The 18,166-nt window shown below is 39.7% G+C and overlaps 1 protein-coding gene across 33 annotated transcripts in view; it reads left to right on the plus strand.

Annotated features, from left to right (window-relative positions):
* The window catches only part of RBFOX1 (RNA binding fox-1 homolog 1), an 818,485-nt gene that overhangs the window by 592,589 nt on the left and 207,730 nt on the right, over positions 1-18,166 (plus strand). The gene's annotated exons all lie outside the window — the stretch shown is intronic.

The following is an 18,166-nucleotide window of genomic DNA, read 5'->3' on the forward strand; positions in this document are numbered from 1 at the left end:
TTTTAAAACTAAGTTGTGTTTTTAATTTTAAGTAGTTTGCTATGGAAGATTTAAGAACTGCAAGGTGAATGTACCCTTTTATTCCTTCTGTGGCTTTAAACACCACCTTTCCAGTTAATCCTTATTTTCCTGTACAATAGAGGTGATGTTGCACTGTCTTGAGAGGGCTGAAAAATGGTGGCACAGCCAGGAATGACCAAGGCTTTGCCCTTCCTTTTTCTCTTACAAATTACTGTTGTGTAGAATTCATTTTCTTTGCTCAGGGAACTCAGAGAATGGGTAAATGAAAAATAGCCCTTGCAGGAGTAAGACTTAATTCATTGCAATTCCCCCCCGTTCCCTGGAAGAGCTGGACAAGTACAGAGTCCCAGGTACTGCTAAAGGCTTTCTGTATTTCCCACAAGCAGGGTTGCTGCAGAAGTTGAGAACCAGTTCAGTCACTGTCTCAGGTCACTGTCACAGCAGGTCCTGAATGCCTTTTAACATCTAATTGACAATAGGAGGAGGCCTTTCTTTAGATAAGTCTCCAAAATGCTGCACAACTTTTGTATAAATCAACACTTGCCACGTATTTTTGGTCAGCACTGAACCCTGTAGCAATTCATCTGAACTTATTCTGGTTTTCCTTTCTACCTCCTGGCCTGGTTTGGTGGTGAGAAGAGTTGTGGGGTGGTTTTTTTCCTTTATTTTATTTTTTTAGTATTTCTTTTCTCTTTTTCCCCCCCTTTTTTTTCCTATTTTTCTATTTTTTTTTTTTTTAATTTTTGTGGCAGCACTGCCTCCTGGTTGAGGTGCTGTGTAGCCAGTCCCTGTCTGTGCTCTGGGGTTGTTCTCCGTGTAGCTCTTGCAGGCTGGTTGAAGCCTGGGAGGGATACAAAGCAAGACAGATGGTTTCCCACAGACTTCCCCTCTAGCTCTTTCATCTTTCATCTAACTATTAATTCATCTGTTTGGATGGATACATTCACGCATGGAACCAAGATGAATAATAATGAGATTTTTAATAACTCCCTACATTTGCATTCCTTGTAACTCTTTACATGGTTCTAGCTGATTAAAATGAATCATTTACATAATTAACATATGGTTATAGTGTTGGCTTTAATATGCTGATTATCTCAGTACTTTTGTCTAGAGTCAATTGGATTCAAACTGTAACAATTGTTTGAAGTGAGAATAGTTTATTCCTGTGAGGGTTGGTGAATATTTGCCATGGGGCCTGATTAGAAATAGCACAACTGTCCAAGAAATTCTTTAATGTAAAGCACATATTAAATATAAAAATAAAGGAGAAAAATGTCATCTACATCTTCTGTGTTTAGGCCAGGCTTTACAAATAACTTTCTATGCTTAAAGAGACTTCTGCCATTAGTTCCTTGGTGAGATACCAATGCAATACCAGGCATAGTCCTGAGGATGAATCAAGACAAACAATACAGGGCTAATTGTTTCTTTTTTGTGAAGACTTTTTTTTTTTTTCTTTTCTCCAGGTCAGCTTTAAAAATAATATTTTTTAATTACATTGAGGTAGAATTAGGAGGTTTTTTTTATTATTAGACAAAAGATGTTTTAGTGTCTTTATATTCACTGGATTACCCTACTCTCAAGATGAAAAGAGGAATAGTTTTCATATTTATTATTTTGCTTGTTTTCTCCCAGTACATATTTCTAGCAAGTCACTATAATGACTTGAAGCAATTGCATTTTAAGAATTGGTGGAATATTTTCCAATCTTGCTCTCACCCTTGGTGGTGTGCTCAGCTTCCTAGTGCAGAGGCTGCTTAAAAAGAGAAAAGAATTGTCAGTTTTTGTGGTTAGGTAACTAACACTTGTGTCAATGAATGCTTTTTGAATGTTCATGAATATTTGAAGCAAATTTGTGTTAATTGCACTACTGTTGTCCACAATTAGTCTGTGGTAGACATGATTAATTGTAAAGAGCCCTGACATTTATGCATAAAAGGCTTGAGGTCAAACAGAAATGGAGAAAAATGGTCGCTGCATCACTGGCAGATGGAATGCTAATGTATTTTGGCTCATACTGAGAATAATGCTATTTTTTCATCAATAGCAAATAAATGTTTTAGAACCGTGGAGTATTCTTCTCCTTTCCTTTGCTTTCTTCCTCTGTTTCACTTCATTCCACGCCACCCCAGGATGCCACAGCCACTGATTATTTTTACAGTGTGGTTTTTATTTGGCTTGGGTGCAGCTTTACAGGGAGCCCACCCCACCCTGCGAGCTGGAAAAGGCCCTGAGGATTTCCTGCATTGAGGGAAGGTGCAGTGCAGTGACATTCTGAGAGCCATGCCTGTGTTGTGATGGAATCTCTTGAATCCCTGCTGGAATATGGAGCCCATCAAAATTGTGCTTCCCATGCTCACAGGACATGAACACCATTTCAGCCTGTTTGTCATGACGGAGTAGGGGATAATCCTGGTAGATTCTACCTCGTGGAATCTCAGTGTGTTACTCTCCGCCCAAACAGCAAACAGACCATGTTCATAGTGTCATGGCCACTTAGAGGGTGACCCATAATAACTGTTTGAGTCCTTTTCCACCCAAAAAGCATTGTATGGTGATGCCTTCTGTTTTAGCTCTCCTGGATTTCAGAATGTGCTGCCCAGGGTGCAGCTCTGAGCTCACATTCAGGGTCACTCAGATCCTCACAGAGCAGGGACACAAAACAAATCCTTTCCTGATGGAGACCAAGGACAACTCTTATCAGTTTCAGGGCCAAAATGGCATAAACAGCACAGGGCTGAGGGGAGAGAATGAGAAGGATGGGACTGCAAAACCTGAAGCTGTAACTGGACAATTAAACCCCAATATGCAAATGGACCAAAACTTATCGAAGTGTGAGACCTTGTCCGTTTTGTGTCCGTTTTGTGTCCATTTTGTGTCCGTTTTATGATCATTTTGGGTTCACCTTGGGTGTAGCCCTGTCCAGGCTCCCGTCCTGCCCAAGGTGTGCCCTAAAGGCCTCTCAATAAATCCCTCCTTTATTCTGCAGCTCTGTCCAGTGCCAGGTCAGCCTTCCCAGGGCACCAGTGGCCCTCAGCCCAGCTCCCTGCAGTGCTCCCAGTGGGGGCAGTCTGAGGGCTGCAGTGTCCCTGGGGGGCTGCTGGTCCTGAGCCCTGGAGCTGGTGAAAAATGAGGAGCTCCTGATGGATGTTCCTCTCTGAAGGGTGTGTTTGGTGCAGTGGCTGTGGCACCACGTCCACCTCAGGCTGGTCCACGTGGACACAGCAGTCAATAAATGTCTGTACCTGCAGCACAGGGAGGCTCCTTCCAGCTCCTCAGGGTTTGGCACTTGACTGATAAGTTTCCTTTGTTAAAACTGACATTAATCTGTCTAATTCTTTATAAGCTATTGATGGACTCATTAGCCCAGCGAAGTTCTGCTGGTTTAGATCCTGAGTGAATGGAGCTCTTCGTATAAAAGGCTGAACAGATAACACATTCCAATAAGTTACCAATATTGAAAATACTCTCTCAAGCAAACAGAAATCTGTGCCTTCATTTTCAGCATTTTAACAAGTGTCTGATTGTCCTGCATTTACTGATGTAGCATCCAGTGAAGATAGCCTAAACCTTTCCAATATCCTTTTTAAGTTTTCATTTGTTTAAGTAAAACTTTACTGAAAATTATGGAATATTCTACTACTTCATAATTTACATTTGAAGTGCAAGGAACTTACATTTTCTGTCTGTCCTCAAACAAAATTTTGTTTACATGAAACCACCATAACCTGTTAAAAATGTTTATTTTTCTCTTTTTAGTTCTTTGCGGTGGAACAAATTCTTATTTATTTACAATTTATGCCAGTTGACCATTTGCAATTGCTTTTTTAGCATGTCTTCAAATCTAGAGGAAACAAAACGAAAGTAAGGTGGTAGCCTGGAAATGTATGATGATATTCAGTGAATAATTTTGGGTGTCAGTTGAGACATAACTGGAAATGCTCATAAAAATGCTGATCTTAAAAAGCAGGTGTTTCAAACTGAGGTTCTGACAATGGTGTTAAAAGTTCTGTGGAATCGTGTAAACTTTGGGAGATTTTGGGTAAAAATTGTGTGGTGGTTGCTCATGATGGCCCCTAAGAAGTGTTGATGGTTATAATGGTCTTTGCTAAGTCGTCTGGGGCACGGTGCTCCATGGAAATCCCTGAAAGGTGATTTTTGTGCAGTGTTTCAGATGCTGAATTTTCACTGTAACATTTTTGATCAGACCAAACCCAGGTACCGAGTGTTTGCAGGCAGTGGGGCCTTACATAACCCCTTGTATAAATGTGTTCATAATTTTTTTAACAAAGAAAAAGAATCTACTTTTCATCACAAAAAGACAACCTGTTTGTATGAGTCGATGTTTTAGAATCTAAAAAAAACCCTCAAACAAACAAAACCTAAACGAGAGAAATCACTTGGAAACGCAACCCAGAGGACGTGGTTATCTAGAACAACTAAATAAAGTGAAATATTGTGTTTCTCCATGGAGTGCTGTTTGAATGGCTTGGTGACATTTGGCTATGCATTCTCATCCCAGGCAGGGTGTGTGGTGCTAATCTCCAGCTCCCCTGCAATAAATGCTGGGCTGCAGACAGGAGATGGCCAAAAGAGAATGCCTGGGCAAACCTTAATCTTTAATAAGGTGCAGAGCTAGTCTATAACTGTCAGGGAATGACAGAAGAGCAGTGCTTTCAGCTTGCCTGCTCAGAATAGAAAATGGGGTCCTCTGACAGGCAAGAAAGGCTACTTTATTCTTTATTGGGTTTGGGGCTATTATTGTGGCTGTGTTATTTACTTATTTGACATTTGTGAGTTGTTGGGGCAAAAGGAAGTTCAGTTATTAATGGGAAAACAGAATTTTAAATGGATTTTTTTATGCCGAACTCACACTGAAACCTCTTATTCCAGCACTTGGAAATTAAGCCATACCTGATGTTAAATAAGTGCTGTTTGTAATTAGGAAATATAAGGAATATATAGGAATATTACATTATATAGGAATCTTACAATGCAGTCATCAAGATGCATATACACAAATATGTGACATTTAAATGTAAGACTATCAGAGACATCATGAGATGTATATTTTTTGGAAAGATTTAGGCTTGCTTTTAGAGTAATGAAATTATGATTTCTTAGATTTTTTTTGTCTGTAGGCTAGGAAGTGTTGAGTTTATAAATTGCATCACAGACTTGCATTTAGTAATTTTAGCTAAAATATTGCTCTAGAGACATGAGGATATCCACTGCTGGAGTATAGGGCATCATGCAATGGTGTGCTAGACACAATATTCTGCTAAATTACGATTTCAGACTTCTAAAATTTTACACAACAAAGACATTTCCTCCTTTATTCATTTGCTTTGAGTTGTTAGGTCTGTGCCCAAGATAACGGTGTAGGAATGCCAAGTTCTTTACCTTTAAAACAGTGTTGCTTGAAATGTTTTCATTTTGTCTCTGTTGAAGATATCATTTAGATAAAATATAGCTGCCAGTGGTGGTGATGGGTGGCATTTATGTGGCGTGACCTTTCATTTGGGGCTTGAACAACACTTTTAAACCTCTAAAAAGACCTGATAAAATGTGAGGTTTGCTCATTGTGAACTAATGGAACATCACCACTTTTCTATAGACTAATCATTTGTATGTTGAGGGTTTTTTCAGTCAAATATACTTTTTTCCTGTTTTGTTTTTTTTTCCTAAAATCTTCTTTATATAGTTACAGTATGCATAGTCATAAGTATGCTGAGCAAAATACTGTCCAAAATAAACCTTGTCCAAAACTGCAAACTTGAGAAGATTTCTTCTAAAGCAGTCACCCAGAATGTGTAGGATGTTTTAAAGCAGTTTCTAGCAGGAAACTGTTTCTACTTTTTGTCTTCATGCTCAGACTTGCAGATTGTCAGCCCACACGACTTTCCAGGAAAGCCCATCCAGAAAAGGACAGCATCTCCCAGTGACAGGGATCCAGAGCTGGGCATCTGTGCTCTGGCTCTGCTGCTGGAAAATGACACAAGTGCAGGACGTGGAGGGTCTGAATCCACAATCCTTCTTCTGCAGCAGGGCTCCACCAAATGAAGCAAACTTTGCAGTAATTTACTGAAAAGTAAATAATGGGTACAGTTAAGGAGGGGTGTTTCTGTCTCCCAGGCAGAAATCCACCACTGGCTCCAAAGTGGCATTGCTACTCAATTATGGTTTCCTGGGAAATGCTGCCCAGTGAGGGAAAGCAGGAGCATACATCATCCTCCCTTCTGAATCATCTTGAGCTTTACTTCTAGGCTGAAATCACAAATTATTAATAGTTCCAGCAATTGAAAGAAAAGATACTAAAAAAAAAAAAACCAACCCTTCCCAAACAACTTTTGTTTTGTTTTAGGAAACTTCCAGATAACTTCGCCAGCTGATTTTTGTATATTTGCTACACCCACGTAGATTTTTTTTTTCCATTGGAACTTGAAACTTTTGCTTTCTGTGAGAAAATTGTGGTAAATTTATTCTCTCAGGAGTGATTTGGGAGATATTGTTACCTATGTAGCTGTCACTGGACTTCTCATCTCACCTCAGCATGGTGTTACTGAGTGGGGTCTGTGCAGGAGCCTCCCCAGCAGCCTGGTTTGCCAGGGCAGGGGTCTGCACACACCTCAGCCCTTCCACCCTCACATGCACAAGGATAAAGGCAAAGCTCTGCTTTAGAGAGCCTGGAGTGGCCCTCAGGTTCTGTCCTCACTCACTGGCAGCCTGGAGAAGCCTTCACAGCTCAGCAGAATAGCAGGGTAATTCTCTCTCTCTGTTTGCCTCAGGTGAGTTCAGTCAGTTTACACTAGGAAGTGATTTAAATCAGAATAAATACAATTCCCTTAAAAAGCCAAGTTTTTCTCAAAGTTGATTAAACCCCAAATATAGCCCTTGAACTCTTTTTCTTTGCCTTTTTTTAATGATGCTATTTTTTTCATTTCTTATGAGGCTGAAATTCAGTATATTGGCCACTGATTTCTTGACCTAATATTTCTTAACTGAGTCTTAGTTAAAGTTTATTTTCCTTACTCTTGTTTAATTGCTGGAGCAAGTTTCTTTAAGGAAAACATTTTAAGCCTGTGTAACATGGAATCATTTAATGGTGTGAAAGAGGTTTGTGTTTGTGGTTTAAACAAATCACTGGTATGCTGAGTTTGGTAGGGCAGCCAGGCGTGGTGGCAGTTTGAGCATGTCTCTAGTACTCAGACACTGAAGGTTTGGTAACAACTGCTTTAAGAATTTGGTCATTCTGAGGATTATTGCTTTGTGTGAAAATCAGTAATTTGTACCATGTTGCTTTTGTAGGCAAAAGTAGTTTGAAATAATGTGAAGGTGGGGCTTCGTTATCCATGGCTAGAACTGGGCAATTCCCCCTGCAAGTACTGACAGGGCTTGGAGGTGTCTGTGTGCTGACTGGAAATCTTAGCAAAAAAATAACCCAAAACACCAAAATAGCAGAACTCTATTTAAAATCTTAGTGTATGAGCTGTCAGTTGTCTTTTCGAAGAGGCACATACCTAAAAGTTGCTTTTTTTCCCCCTTGATGTCCCCCTCATGTATGGGAGTCTGATCCATCCTTGGATGGGCAGAACTGTGGGCAAACATGAGAGTGGGGCTCTGTGATTGATGGCTGTTCAGTGGGAAGCATGGACTGTGCCTGAAGAAAAGCTTTTAAAATAATTGTATTGCTCTCCCTTTCACATGAAGCTGCATTAGCAAGAGGGTGCTTTGTTTTCTTCAGCCATCCCTCTATCACTTGGCATCTCTTCTCAGCTTTAGTGTATCTTAACACAATAAAATTTGGGAAGGGAAAGGAAAATATTATTTTAGTTTTCTGGTTATTTATTTAAGAGGTTTGGTGGTACTGTGGCACATCTTACATTACACTGAATTTCATTGTACAGTTTGCTCACAGAAAATTGGATTCTTTGAGCGATTCTGCTCTAGCAGTTATTAAAAGAGCTGAATCAGTTCCTTTCATAATCTTAAAAGAAAGGGTATGAATACAGAATAAACTCCAGATAAGAGAGGTGATTTTAGTGGAGCTCAACTGGTTTTTCCCATAAAACACATAGGCTAGAAAGGGCTCCTGTAATCTTTGTCTGACCTTAAACCCCTAATACCTCTATAGAGTGCACGTGTTTTGTTCCAGCAGCCACTCTGGATTATATATAAACCTTTTCTTTTTTATCAGAGTGCTGGGAATGCTGTAATAAACATATGCTTAGTACACGTTTCTTGGTGTCTGCATTGTGCGCAGATTTATGGACAAAAAATACACACTTGAATGAAGCTTGGTGTGATCATATTATTATATTTTTTACAAGAAAATAGATATAAATAAATGTACCTGGAAAAACCCCACAAAAATGTATTTTATTATATGGGATTTCTGTTAGAGCTTGATTAATTTGAAGAAATTACTGTTTTTTAGTGTTGTGTCAGCATCTACTTTGATATGTGTTCATATAATCAGCCATCTTGTGGTCTGGTATGTTGAATTGATAAAAAACAAATTGATATTTGTTTTTTTCAAGCCATAAAGTACATTATTGTCACTGAGGGAGGTGCCATAACCGTGTGTAACACTGGAATTGCCATCACACTGTACTGAACAGAGCCCATGCAGGAACATCAGACGGTTGTGTCAGCCCAGGTGGTGTTTTGCCTGTGATTTACTGCCAGGATATGTATCTGGAGACACATCCTTTCTTCTTCCACCAGAGAGCAAAACAAAAGAAAAACTGAAACAAAATGTAATTTATTTAGGTACAGCTGAGATCTGCTCTTTGAAGGTACAAGCAGGCTGCCTCCATTGAGGTTTGCCATCACCATGTACCTTCTTGTTCTAAAATCGCATTCCATGGGATAATGCTGGATTTTTTAGCAAGTCAAGAGGCTGCTGGTAGTGCAGAAGCCTTTAGGGTATCCATGACTCACTGATACACTCAACCAGTTCCCCCAAGATGATCCCATTCTCTTTGTGCCTGAGTCCCAAGCTTGGGGTTGATTTCCTGAGGGCTAAATGTTGTTCTTTTTAACACTGAAGAAGTGTTTGTGTTGACAAGCTTCCTAATATAGACTGTGTAGGTGATCTGTTTTAAGCAACAGGATGTATTATTCCTGGGAGAAAGAAACCCACTTGTTCTCCAACACGTGGGTGCAGGTGCAGGTAGAGCTGCTAAGCTGGTAAGAATTCTTCCCCCCAAAATTTAATTCTTTTTCTTTGCATTAAAAAGAAAAAAAAAAAAAAGAAAAAAAGAAGTGTTGAAGGGGATTTAGTAAGTGTCAGCTGAATGCTTTAAACAGCTGAGCATTTATTTTTTGCCAAGATTCACTGCATTGTGTCTTTGTCACTCTTTTTTCTTTAGTAGCTCTTGCCACAGGAGGAATTTTAGCCTTCCCTTCTGGCACAACACAGAAGTTCAGCTGCTTCTGGCAGTGCACAAACCCAGTGAGGTTTTGAGGACAGAGATGTGGGGATCTCTCCTGGCTCTGGTGCAGTTGTGCCCCTGGGTGCTGGCCAGCCCTGGGAGGAGGCAGGGGAGCAGCGCCTCTGCTGCTGTTTGCAGTCACTGCTGGCCAAGCTGGATGTTCATTTAACAGACAGAAATGGAGCCTCTCAACAGGTCACCTTTCCTGGCTGCCTCTCTGTCGCTGTTTTCAGAGCTCTGGTCACTCTGCAGCTCCATCCTTATCCCTGCAGGCAGCTTTTCCCTTCCTTTTTCTCTCTGTCCCACAGATATCATGGAAGGCTTTGCTGGGTCAGTGCTCCTGGGCACTGACCAGGGGTTGGTGTTATCTCTGGAATTGTGTGTGTGTGCCAATGGTGTGTCACACCTCTGCAGCTGCCTGGCAGGGGAACTCCATCCTCCTGTGGACTTTCTGGAGATTTCAGCATTTTTACTGCAGTATCCAAAGCCCACTGTGTTTTTCCGTGGGAGCTGGGAGGACTGAGATGAGGACAATATAGGAATATGTCTAGAAAACCACACACACCTCTTTAGTCTTCAGTCTGGTCTGCAGTTTCATACAAACCATGTTGTAAAAAGTTAGTTATAATAACTTAGAAAAGAGGTAAAAAAGCTTTTTCTATACTCACTGCTCACGTTTAAGCTCTCCTGGCTTCATAGCCAGTTCTCAGAATAGCTTGCTACTTAGTTAATATATTTGACCTAATGGCCAAATGTGGCAACTTTATGAATTATGCATCAGTCTCCTGGGTACCAAACTGTGTGCTTTAGTTTTATTAAATCATTTCTGATTTGATTATCTTCATTAGATCGTGCAGCAAGTTAATTTCTTTTGAATTTATTGTTCAGACTTTACAATTAAAAGATGCAAATCAAATTGTGCAGTTCTCCTCCTGTCTTCGTTATGATATCAGTGAGTTTTACAATTCTGAATGCTGTTTTAATGCAGCTTTTTTATAATGTAAGAATAGAAGATCAATGTAATACATGGATTATCAATTTGTGGACCCTGCACAATCTGTTCAGAAGAAGCATTTTCCACACTGAGGAACATCAGCAGCAGCACTGCGTGATGGACTTTTCCATATTTCAGCTTGCCAATTAGTAATAGAGTGATGGGTGTCTCAGTTGCATAAATCACCCTTCCTTAACAGCAATATGACACCTCTCCTCAAGTAGGAATAGCAGGATCTTTTAAACAAGCTAAAGTTGGGCACTTCTGAAGTACAGGGTTCATTTCCAAACTCCTCTGGGACGTGATGTCTGAGGGTAGTGAGACACAAGCAGGAAATATTGAGCAGTACGTGGGGAGTGAAGGCTCTGTGTGACTCTGATGAGCTCAGGGTCATTGTTCAGTCCAAAATCAGCCTAAATACTGCAGCTGAACCCAGGGACAAGGGGCATTTCTTATCTTCTCAGAGTTATGGTGAACTTATGGCTTAAGTGCTGTGTCTAAGTCTGTATGGCTGGAAGGTATGAAAGAAGGGGGAGCAAATCTCTTTTTTTGTGGTTGACGTGCTGTATTACAACTTTGGAGCTCTTTTAAACTTGTGTTTCAATGGATGATGGAACCATGCAAGCTCTCTAATCTAGGATTCTGAATAGCTCCTGCATATGCCACAATTCTGTTCCAAAAAAAAAAAAAAAGGCAAAAATTAAATGATAGATGGCCTGTGTTATTATACCTGTGCCTGGGGCTTTTCAGTATGCTGCAGCAGAGGGTTTCCCTTTCCTGAGTGTTTATTTAAAGTAAAATTAATTTGGTGCATTCATAATTTCTTTATTTTATTAACTGAAAAATGTATCAATTGCTTTGCAAGCCTTTCATTTCTCTGTATTCCACGTGCTCCCATCTGTGAGTTACCACAGGGGGTTTCTTTTGTTGGGTTTTTTGTTTTGTTCAGGTTTTTTTGTGAGCATGTGTTCAGTTGTTAGAGGGTTAATTTCTTAGGCCTTTAGATTATAGTTTAAATACATTAATGTTGCTTGATTGCAATGAAGCCCCATTCTTAGGGGAGAACATTCAGATTTTCTTGGGAAAAATGGATACATCATTTTCCTTGTATTGCTTGCTAAATCTGTTTCATTCCCATGTCTTCAGAAATGTTTATTTACCATTAAGTAATTTTCTGGTGGTGAAATTGTTCTTAGTCTATAAAAGGATACCTGGTGTTGTTTCCTTTTCCTGTTTTTACAGAGATAAAATTTGATTCTGACCTTTCGATAGACATGTTTATGACTCAATAGTAAATACTTCTGAGGAAGGCATTCCTCCTGGTCATTTTGAGTCAGTCTGATAAAAACCTTGATTTAGGAGAGAAGTACAGGATTTTCTGGCTAATAAAGCAGTTGCTGAGTAGAGAGACAAAATTTGTCACAAACCCTTAAATTAGGCCGGGATAAATGAAGATGGGACTTGTGCAGTTTGAGAGTTGTCATTTTATTTAAATTTGTGGAGTTTGCACCAGTGTAAGTGAAATTTATTCAAGAGTCCTTTCTTGAATGCTGAAGTTTTTCCTGTTTTCTTCTGATTTATCATAGATGTACTCTTGGATGAAGATGATAAGTTTTATGCTCCATGTATTATTTTCTACTGTGCAGGCTAAAATATTACAATTCCTTCTTCAAAGAAAACAATATATTTGAATGAGAACTAATTACCTCTTTTTTTATTCCAAGTGACAAAAGCTAATATATCACACTTAGCCACTATAAGAACTCCATTTCAGTAAACTAATTAAACTAATCCTATCTCTACTCATTATTCTCAGTTCTGCTAAATATTTTAACAGCATAGATTTATTTCATTACATAAATTATATCATACTTAAAGAAAACAGTTTGCATAATGGCATATTTGCATTCCCAGGAGTTTATTTTGGGTTTTTTGAATTCAGACTTCACATTTCAGTTGAAATAATATTATTTGCCTTATTTACCATGGTAATTCTTCTTAATTATTACTAATTATCTAGAATGATGTATAGCTTTAATTAAAAGCAAGTGCTTGGCATTCTTGTTAACTTAGATTAAACAGTGACAGTTCTCCTGCATATAGACAATATAGTGTTAGAAAGTTGTGATGTTTGCTACAGTTCAAACCCTGTAATTTCACAACATTGTGGGTGGACCTTTCAATGAACCAATCACAGAGTAAAAGGAAAAAAAAATTGCCTTTTGATTGTTAGTGATTTTGATTGTACCAAATGAAAAGATCGTGTGCTTACTGGACATGTCTTAAGCTATGTAATGAAAATAAGAATGTCTACCTCATTTTTTTTTTTCTCCTTAAACTGTGAATCCAGGATATGTTGAATGCTAAGAATTTAACCAGCTGTAAAGGAAGGGTGCATAAGTACCACTTCAGAATAATCATGTTCCACTTAAACACGTCATACAATTAAAACAAGAACCCATAAGCCTCCCAAATCTCTTAAGTTTAGTTTAGATCCTGAACTTAACATACCTGTTGCAGAGCTTTCCAAAATGCTAAAGAAAATACAGATTATAAGTAATGAATCAGAAAGAATTTAAGGTATGTTACACATGTGAGCTGTATAGAAGATTCATAATTTCAGTTATTTTTTTGATAAAGCACATATCACAGAGGTAATGGTGTTCCAACCTTAATGCCAGTTTTTATACTGTTATCTCAGCTTTGATTTCTGGCTTGATTTAATGGCTTCTCATCGTGCTGACGTGAGGTGAATCACGAGGATTTTAGGAAATTCACACAGAAAGAGAAGTAATTTTGGGCAATTCTAGCTGGGGCTTCTGCACGATTTCTTAAAGAACAAGAGGCAGACAAGTGTCAGACAACTTGTAAATGGTTTTATCCCGAGTGCTGTGGGGTGTGGCCCCTCAGCTCTGCACCTCACAAGAGCTCTCCCACTCCTGAGCTTGCCAAGCTGGAACTGGCAGGACTGGGATTCCTCCAGCAGGCACCAGGCAAGCACCAGCACAGCTTTCCATGGCACTCCAGCCTGCCTTGCACCTTAGCTGCTCCTGAACCCAGCAGTGTGGATTGCTTTTGTGTTCTGCTCATCAGCAATCCAAACCTTTCATTCCTGGACTCAGTTTATATGTACACACTGTTGGTTTGGTCAGTTTTCAAGTATTTGCCCCTAATTCATTACAAAAGACCATGATAGTTTTGTTTCCATCATCTGTTCTATTCCTTTTCTGACACTGACAAGAAAAGTAAATCAGTATGTGGGTCTTTAAATTTGAGTTTTTATTTATTCATCAATCTGCAAAGATGTTACCTACAAACCAGCTTTAGATGTGGTTTATAGAGCTTAGCATAATGGTGTAATCTGGTCACATTTATATGTAAAATGCTAAATGTATTGCAAACAGATTTTTGAATGCCAAAATCTACTAAAAAGAAAAAGAGAAATTAAGGCCATGGTATAATCTATTTTATCCTTCTCTGATACAACTTTCTCCTTAACAGTTTGGAGAATATCAAGTAAAATTTTGAAGGAAGATAACTGCTTCAAATAACAGTTCTTCAATTGATTCCAAGTGCTGTATGAACCATTCAGTCTTAGAGACTGGGATAAAAGACTAACTACTCTTTTGAAGAATATCTAGATTCTAACAGTTAATAGAAGATTATAAATACTATTTGTAACATTCATCTTAGAGTAATAACTGTGATGAAGCTGTTCAGCTTTTCATCTTCCAGAGGCCTCTTTACTTGAGCTGCCTGGCTGGTGACTGACTGCTGGCAGTGCTGTGCACTCTGACCTCTGTGCAGGAGCCCTGCTCCTCCTGCAGGGACCCTGGGGACAGCCTGGGGGCTGGCAGGGCATGCAGGACACTGCAGAGATTGAGTGTGTGGCATTCAGCTCTGGTCAGCCTTAGGAGTTTGCTGATGTGCGTGAAAAACCTGGGATCCCACCCCAGGCTTGGCTAGGACACAGGGGATGGGACAGGGGAATGAATGCCTTGGAACTGCCAGAGGGCAGGGCCAGGTTAGATTTTAGGAATAAATGGTGCAGGGGCTGTCCCATCCCTGGAAGTGTCCAAGGCCAGGTTGGACAGGGCTTGGAACAACCTGGGACAGCCCCCAGCCATGGCAGGGGGTGGGATGGGATGAGCTTTAAGGTCCCTTTCAATACAAACAAATCCCAGGTGATTCTCTGAAGCTGTGCAGGTTTAGAAAATGCCTGGGACATCCTCTCCTGAAATAAATCCCCCTGTAGCCCCTCCAATGTTCCAGTGCTAGCTCAATCCCTAGAGGGCTTTGGAGGAATATTTCATGGACAGGACAAAGGATTCCAAAAGAGGCTCTGACCCCCAGCTGCAGTTCAAGATGTTTATTCCAGGTGGTGACCGGAGGGGAAAGAGGATGAGTGCGGAAGAAGAGGGTCTTTTCTGAGCTTCTCCCAGGGAGGGGTAACTGGACACAGCCAATAGGTCAGAGAGAGGAGGAAGGGTTAAACTGCATGGTTACAAGCTCTAGGGCACTCTGAGGGGGGAGAAACCATTCCCCAGGGGAATGTAACACTCCCCTGGCTTTTCAGAGTCTATCAGGTGTTCTGGGTGTTCCTGGGACTCTTGCTCATGCAGACTGCCCAGCCAAGCTGTCAGAAGCAGAATTGCAGCTCCTTCTGCTGAAATCAGGACAGCGTGGAAGGTACACACAGCTGGCTGAAAGGAGGCTGCAGGTGGGGGTGAAAAATGCATAAGCAGACTTGGAGCTGGTAAGGGCTCAGAAGATCAGTAAAAAATGAAGCTTTCCTGAAGGTCAGGAGTGTCTGTTTTGGTGGATTTGAGAGTACTTTGCTCAGCTAAAGTGACTGGCAAGTAAGAGGAGGTGGTGGGCAAGGCAACCTACCTTATCAACACTAGAGGCAGGCAGAGAGAAAGGGACTTTCTGCTGTGGAATATTGGATATCTGTCTTCCCAGTATCTTTATTTACTGTTTATATATTTTTCTCAGTACATCTTGCATTATGGAACCACATTGCTTAGCATTACTTATCAGTATCAGTAAAATAAAATTTCGGTTGCTAGATATGGTAATACCTAATAAAATTGGTTGTACTCTTAAAGTGTGTTGAGACTGAGTGAAATATGAGCTGTGTATGCAGCTTCAGTCTGCTTGCCTAGCTTGACATCAGGGTTGTGTTTCACTTGACAGATGTCTGTAATTACTAATATTTTTCATAGTTTTGTGTATTTCATAAATCATCTATAAGATCATGTAGTAAACTTAGAGGGCAAATTTATCTGGCAATCTTTTAAATTTCAAATTGCAGTGTTAACATCTTGTGAAGTACCTTGTACATACATATATGTATTTATGTCTATTTGCACTGAACTTATCTTTATAAATTTTACATTGAAAAATAACTGTGTGTATGTGTACATGTAGTATAAAATATGCATATATTTATAGAATTCTTTACACTAAGCTTGCTCAGTGATACTCTTTATTTCTGTTTGTGTTAATTATTTTGTCGATGTATAGATCATGCTTATAACCAAGTTATTTTGAAATACAGCAAGATTTTTCCTTTTTTCTTTCAGGCACATCTTATTTAACAATGACTTTTCATTTTGCATTAGCTTGCATGCTTACAGTATTTACAGTATTTACAGTATTTACAGTATTTACATTAATTGGCATGTGAGGAACACCAGTTAAACAGACTCAGAGATATCCATCTTGAACAATACAGTGGGCTAAATGTGTTTGAAAATTTATGTGGTTTCATACTAGTAAACGAGATGTATTTGTGGATCATGTTGCTCATATATAAGCTGTGTTTAAATCTAAATATAAATACATCACTGGTCAAAAGGCATGCAGGTAAATATTTTATGGAAATGCCAAAAATACAAAATTGTTGAGGTTATAGAAATCACTCTGAATTTTTTTAAAGAGTTGTTAGACCACAAACTCCATGCCAGTTTGGTCTTCAGTTCTAGCAGTACAATATTTTAACAAGGGACAACATTTTCTGCAGTCCAAAGACCAGATGTTTCACTTGTGTGCTTACAGCTCAGTTGAAGTTACTCCCCTTGGGGACCTGACCTCAAGTCTAAACCTACCAATTCTGTCTTTTGCTAGGCAAAGAAGATGCTGCCAGTGTAAGCCCAAGCACTCACAGCAGCAGTTTCACACATTTGATGTGAGACATCTCCATATCCTGTAGTAGTGAGCCAGGTGGACCAGGCATTACATAGCCCATAGTGAGTAAAGAGTCCTACATTATATTAAGATCTCTCTCCGTTACTTTCTAGAACTGTGATGAGTGGCTGGTGGTGTTGGGGTGGGGGGACATCTTTAGGAAATCTTCCTCATTGATTAATCCAACAAAATGCTTTCTCTTTTTGTTGTGTTCTTCTCCTCTCCTCCTCTGTGTTCTGACAGTTTCATCCCCAAGTGGCCACCTAACAAAGACACCTTGAGTTTAATATGCCTTATAGCCTGCTGTAAAATGGCAAAAAAATCCAAAACAACCTAAAGAAACTCCAGTGTATTCATTAAATAATAATTTGTTTATAATTACTGCTGGCCATGATAATAGAGAGGTATTTAGAATGAAATTTAGCCAAAGTGAGCAAACAGCTCTCCAGACATAACATATGGGTATGAACAAAAGCTTAAAAGAATATTCTCCAACTATTTTAAGCAGTATTTTCATAGTATAATCACAGACCCTGATGGCAAAATGATACCTATTTATTGTGTTTATTTCTTGTTACTAGCAAAATTCTTAAATTATGGTACTTAAAATGTTAAAAACAAAGGGTGATCTGGCTGAAAAAACCTACTCTGTAACAAATTAGAAAATTTAAGAGCTGCTGGTTTTGTGTGAACAGGTCATACAGCTGAATTTCAGATCTAGGCTATTGATCTGGTGGTATACTGTGTATAATATAAATATATTATATTTAATAATACAGTATTATTAAATACTATACCAGCTCCATCCCAAACTGTGGATTCTCCATCCCAAACTCCAGCACACAGCAAATGGGATATCCAGGACCTGCAGGTGCTGTAGGGTCTCCATGACCAGATGGTGCTGCTGGGTGATGACAGATGGACACAAAGTGGAACAGGGGCAGGGAGAGCCTGGCTGGGGGAGAATAGAGAGCTGATCATGTTGGGAAAGAGCTGGGCATGGTTGGTGGAGCCAAGGAGAGCACTGAGAAGTGGATATTGTTCATATCTGTGGCCACCTGGGAGTGGAGGACAGCACGTGGACGGTGTTTTTAGCTCAAGAGGTCTGTGCTGGCCATAAAATTCACAGAGACATGTAAAAGAACCTTTAAATAGGCACATCAGGGAGTTTCTGAAACAGGATTCCAGTCTGAGCGTCGGCCACGGGAGGTCAAACACTTATCAAATTTTGAGAAGGAATTTCTACCCTTAAGAAAAATTACATCATGTGGCTTCCTAGCAGGTGACTCAACTCCCTGACTCAGGAGTTATCTTCCAGCTCTGCTTTCTTTCCAAGAAAAGTCAGTCACAGATGCTCTGGCTTTCTCAACTGCCAAAATCCCTGTGGTTGATAGGATTAACCAGCTAAATTTGTCCATGAAAAATAAGAAATCTGTTTTTTTCCAGCAACGTTCAGTAATTCACATGTTACTACTATATTTGGTGATAGTGCTGCTTTCCCTAAACCTTGTGTTTTCTGGAG

Source organism: Prinia subflava, chromosome 17 (genome assembly GCF_021018805.1).
Source record: "Prinia subflava isolate CZ2003 ecotype Zambia chromosome 17, Cam_Psub_1.2, whole genome shotgun sequence".
Classification (NCBI taxonomy): Eukaryota; Metazoa; Chordata; class Aves; order Passeriformes; family Cisticolidae; genus Prinia; species Prinia subflava.